This window comes from Engraulis encrasicolus, chromosome 7 (assembly GCF_034702125.1).
Source record: "Engraulis encrasicolus isolate BLACKSEA-1 chromosome 7, IST_EnEncr_1.0, whole genome shotgun sequence".
NCBI lineage: Eukaryota > Metazoa > Chordata > Actinopteri > Clupeiformes > Engraulidae > Engraulis > Engraulis encrasicolus.
Window position 1 is genome coordinate 19,543,958 of NC_085863.1, and position 6,175 is coordinate 19,550,132.

Consider the following 6,175-nt stretch of genomic DNA (forward strand, 5'->3'; position numbering starts at 1 on the left):
GAAATAATATGATAACATATTAAGAATAGAAATTTACTGAGGACAACACATAGTCAAAACTGTGTGTGTGTGTGCGCACGCGTTGGTTCACTTGGGAGGGATTTTTTTTTCAAGAATAATGCTCGTCACTTAGCAAATACTTGTTCTTGCCATGTTTCATTACACTTAATGGCCATGTTTCATTAGACAGTACTACTTAATGAGCACATTAACCCTCTTTGGTGGACAGGACACGACAGGGGTCCATTTCTCAAAAGCGTAGTTGCTAACTACATTAGCTACTTCGTTGGATACAATGCAATTTCCCATTGGCAACTACCAAAGTTGCTAACTGCTAACAACTACGCTTTCGAGAAATGCACCCAAGGACTGTGCTTTATAATAATAGAGCTGGGTTGTCTGATAGATCATCTTTTCTCTCTTCTTTGTGTGTCTGTCTTCTTTGTAACGCCTCTTTAGGGAGAGGGGGGGGGGGTCCTGTTTGTTTGTGAATGACTTCTTGGTATTAAAAAAGAACTGCCATAGTTTAGACAACCTGTGACAAGTGTCCATACCATACATAACAGTACAAATATGACGAGTGTCCATACCTCACATAATTTAACAGACGCTGTTATCCAAAGTGAGCTTAGATAAAGCAAAGTGCTTTTATCTAAACCTTAGAAACGTTATACAGAAAAAACGTGGTACTTCTTAAGTTATGGCAAAATGTTTGTTTATGAGTGCTTCTTGGAATCAGAGAAAGTTTTGGTTGAGGTGCTCTTTGGATAGAGAAAACAAGGAAATCCAAGCCACTCTTCTTCACCAAAAGTTTAAAAAAGTGAAAAAAAGTGAAAGCCCATTGGGAAACTCCAACTCCCATTGTCATTGTGACACAGCACTCCACAGCACACAAGTGAACACTGCACACTGCACACAACGAAATTGCATTTTATGCCTCACCCGTGCAAGGGGGCAGCCCTCAGTGGCGCCCCATGGGGAGCAGTGCGGCGGGACGGTACCATGCTCAGGGTACCTCAGTCATGGAGGAGGATGGGGGAGAGCACTGGTTGATTACTCCCCCCACCAACCTGGCGGGTCGGGAGTCGAACCGACAACCTCTGGGATGCAAGTCTGACGCCCTAACCGCTCACCCATGACTGCCCTTTAGAAGTTTAGAAGACTTTATTGTAATAGGTTGGTCATATTAGATATTTAAAAGACGACATTATGTTCCAGCAGTCATACATTCTTCAGGGAGTCAAAACATGCCAGTGATGCAATTTGCCATTACGTATCCATGCTTGCAGTTAGGAATAAGCCAGGCTTCAGAAAGTCTAGTCATCTCGCCTAGCTACTGGTTAGGAACAAATTTTACATTCTATCTGCGAAGAAGTTGAAGGTATCCCATCATTTGGAGATGGACCTTCAGAACATAACTATATGCGACCAAAATACTGCATGACCTTTCCCCACCTCTCTCCCACTCGTTTCTTGTCATTCCCACTCACTATCCTGTCTGAAAAGAAAAACAACTCGTGAATTTATGATGGATGATGAATTTAGACACACTGATGGTTAGTGTGGATAGAAATAGACAGTATCATATCACAGTCTCCTCTCTCTGTGAGGGGACACACTGTTGAGTGACTCATGCTTTCAGAGCAGAAATATATTTTGATCTGAATGAGACAGATTGGAACAGACAGAACATATGTTCAGGGCAGACAGACAGACAGACAGACAGACAGACAGACAGACAGACAGACAGACAAACTGGCAAGCAGGCTGACAGGCAGGTAGGCAGGCAGGCAGGCAGACAGACAGACAGACAGACAGACAGACAGACAGACAGACAGACAAGCAGACACACATGGAATGAGGATCAACCTGGATCAGTCAAGCGGAACAACATTTTTACTTAGATTTCCTTTCTCAATTCCTGTCTGACAGACTGAAAGAGAGGAAGAGACAGACAGACAGACAGACCTTAAAACAGGATCAAGCTGGGTCATCCTTGCACATTTAGATCTGTGTTTGAAGTGTCTGCCTTGATTACAGACAACACAGTCAAACAGGCAGACAGGGAGACAGACAGACAGACAGACAGACAGACAGACAGACAGACAGACAGACACACAGACAGACACACAGACAGACATGAAAGTGGCTCAAGATGGGTCAAGTGGTGCAGAGCTAGATCTTTGTTTGAAGTGGCTGCCTCACTTTTGTCTATCAGAAGCAGCAAGATTTGTGTGCCAGGAGATATTGCTGCTGATAAATGGGCTCTGTGAGAATTGAGAGTGCTTTATAAAGCTGGAGAAGTTTCGTGGAGATGGTAGTTTCTCCTTCCATGAGTAATCTGCAGCCTCTTCTATTTGCTGTCTGTCTCTCAGTTTTGTCTTTGCCCTCATTGGTGTGTGTGTGTGGCGCACACGTTTGGTTTGTGTGTGCGTGCGTGCATGCGTGCGTGAGTGCGTGAGTGCGTGCGTGCGTGCGTGCGTGTGTGTGTGCGTGCATGCCTGCGTGCGTACCGCGTACGTGCATGCGTGTGTCTGTGTGTGTGAGTATGGTACCGTCCCTCCACACCTTGGGGTCATTGACCACAGGACTAACGTAAACATCCCTTTTTCGTACTTTCCCATCTCAACCCTCACCTGACCTGTTAATGACAAGATGGACAAAATTGACAAGATATGCAATTCAAATAATATACAATACAAAATATAATATCATACGGTTAGGTAGCCCTTGGGGGGCGTTGAGAAGGAGACGGTGGCAGAGGCGCACCTTGCCACCAGGCTAGGCAAGCAGGCGCTTGGGGCCCCCAAGCTCCTAGATAGTGAATAACAGCCCATACTGTACTACAGTAGTGGTGATTTTGGTTCAAATGTTCATTCTTTTGCATTTTCGCTTGGGGCCCCACCTGACCCTAGAATCGCCTCTGGACAGCGGGACAGAGTGGGTGCACTTAGTTGCACGTGCGGGACAATAGTCTATTTCTGTAATACCAAAGGGGGCGTTGGCAGGCTTATGATGAGGACAGGCGGACACAAGGAAGCTTATGATGAGGTCAAGGGGACTTTTGTTGAAAGAAGGTTGAGAACCACTGATTTAGAACAAAAAAGTATGTGAGAAAGCAAAAACTTGGGGGCAAATTATGATCATGTTTATGTCAGAAAGACAGGCCTACTTCTGTGTTTAACAGAAACAATACTTCCTCTCTAATTAGTTAATATCTCTACTTATCATCATGTCAAAATGTATTGTAAGCCCTGTATGCTCAAATTAATACATGTGTTTTCATCCTCCCCTCCATACTCCTCTATTCCAAAAAAGAAAGAAAAGAGCAGATAGAAAATGGACTTAAGACACAGAGCTATAGATAATATGGGTGCACCTCACTCATATCTGTCTGTGTGAGATTGAGAGTAGACGGCCTTAGACTGTGTGTGTGTGTGTGTGTGTGTGTGTGTGTGTGTGTGTGTGTGTGTGTGTGTGTGTGTGTGTGTGTGTGTGTGTGTGTGTGTGTGTGTGTGTGTGTGTGTGTGTGTGTGTGTGTGTGTGTGTGTGTGTGTGTGTGTGTGTGTGATATATGCATGGGCTCAAGCATGTGTGTGTGTGTGTGTGTGTGTGTGTGTGTGTGTGTGTGTGTGTGTGTGTGTGCGTGCATGTGTGAGTGTGTGTGTGAGTGTGATTGTGTGTGTGTGTGTGTGTGTGTGTGTATGTGTGTGTGTGTGTGTGTGTGATATGTGTGTGATATTTGTGTGCGTGTGTATGTATGTGTGTGTGCATGCGTGCATGTGTAAATGTGTGTCTGTGCATGCATGCATGTGCATCCGTGTGCATCCGTGTGCATCCGTGTGTGTGTGTGTGTGTGTGTGTGTGTGTGTGTGTGTGTGTGTGTGTGTGTGTGCAGGGCCGCTGACAGCTTTGGCTGGGCCCGGGATGAAAATCTCTGATTGGGCCCCCCTTCCACCGACCCCGATGTAGAGAACCCCTCAGGCTTTTGGCTTCTTCATCTCTTTTTCGCCTTTCTTTCCTTTTCAGCGCTCCTTTTCAGTGCGAGCCAATTGTGTATGTTGACTAATTGGCTCGCGCACTGACCACTTATCGAATGATGTCGTCTTTTTTTCTAGAAAGACCAAACCATTTTGGAATAGGGGTGATAGGGTGTTATTGGTCGTTTTTTTCAAGGGCAATGAAGGCAAATATCTACAGTATAAGTCATTGTTTGAATGCAAATAAAGCACCTTTCTTCCCTAAATCAACACATTTTGAAGTGAACATATAATAATTAATCCCAACGTCATGGGGGCCCCCTATTCCAGTGCCCAGGACAAAAAGCCTGATTGTCCCCCCCCTGTCGGCGGGCCTGTGTGTGTGTGTGTGTGCATGCATATGTATGTGTGTGCATATGTGTGTGCCTGTGGGTTCGTGCATACATGTGTGTATGTGTGTGGGTGCGTGAGCATGCGTGCGTGCATGTGCGTGCTTGAGTGTGTGCGTGTGACAATCTCGCGCAGCCACATTTGCCGCCCACACGTTTGCATTTCTTTCTGTTTCCGTCCTCTTTCCGTCTTTCTTGAAGGAAAGCTGTGCGATGTCATAACAGCAATTTCCCAAAGGTCACCGCTTATTATTTATGACACAGCTGCCCCTGGGCTGCTGTGTCATGGCTGATATATGCTAATTCACCAATCAGGGCCACTTAAAGGGGCAGCCAGTAGACACGTCCACTTAAAGGGGCGGTCATGGGGACATTTAAAGTTCATGCATGGCTTAATGAATCCCCTCTCAGTAACAAGCACGCTATTACTATAATTCGAATGTCAACTTTCCGAGAGAGAGAGAGAGAGAGAGAGAGAGAGAGAGAGAGAGACAGAGACAGAGACAGAGACAGAGACAGAGACAGAGACTTTTTAACCGCCCATTTATTGTATCATTTTCACCAGGTCAGATTACAAGTTTAAGCCATATAATTACACACCATATGTGGCGGGAGAGAGACAGGCAGAGAGGGGGGACTGCATTGATGCATCGGGCTGCTAGTCTGAAACTTGGTGGTCATTTTCTAATACTAATGACATGATAGGGGGAGAGAGAGAGAGAGAGAGAGAGAGAGAGAGAGAGAGAGAGAGAGAGAGAGAGAGAGAGAGAGAGAGAGAGAGCTGCTAGTCCCAAACTGGGTGGCAATTTCCTAATAATAATGGCATGATATGGCATCAATAATGGATATTGCATAAGACAGCTAGACAGGCCTTCAGCAGTAGACAGAGCTTCTGGACTGGGATTGGAACTGGGGCTGTTATGTCCAAAAATACACACTGGTGGGTGGTGGGAAGATATGCTGTGTGTGTGTGTGTGTGTGTATGTGTGTGTGTGTGTGTGTGTGTGTGTGTGTGTGTGTGTGTGTGTGTGTGTGTGTGTGTGTGTGTGTGTGTGTGTGTGTGTGTGTGTGTGTGTGTGTGTGCGTGCGTGCGTGCGTATGTGTGTGTGTGTGTGCCAGAGTCTACTGCAGAGCTTATTAGCAAGTTTGGTGAGCAAATCTCAGCCAAGTGCTGAGCTGTACTGTGTTGTGTGTAGTAGGTACTGTGCTGCGCTGTACTGTGTTGTGTGCAGTAGGTACTGTGCTGCGCTGTACTGTGTTGTGTGCAGTAGGTACTGTGCTGCGCTGTACTGTGTTGTGTGCAGTAGGTACTGTGCTGCGCTGTACTGTGTTGTGTGCAGTAGGTACTGTGCTGCGCTGTACTGTGTTGTGTGCAGTAGGTACTGTGCAGCGCTGTACTGTGTTGTGTGTAGTAGGTACTGTGCAGCGCTGTACTGTGTTGTGTGTAGTAGGTACTGTGCAGCGCTGTACTGTGTTGTGTGTAGTAGGTACTGTGCTGCGCTGTACTGTGTTGTGTGCAGTAGGTACTGTGCTGCGCTGTACTGTGTTGTATGCAGTAGGTACTGTGCTGCGCTGTACTGTGTTGTGTGCAGTAGGTACTGTGCTGCGCTGTACTGTGTTGTGTGCAGTAGGCATGCTGCAGTGTAGAGTGCTACAACATGAATGCGGTTACACTTTACTTGACTCCGGCGTCATATGCATTAGGTGTAATGTATGCTTACTGTCTATGTCTAATTGTCTATGTCTACACCTTAAGTCTATGTCTATGTCTGCATGGGAGAGTAAGAAACGTAATATCAAATTCTT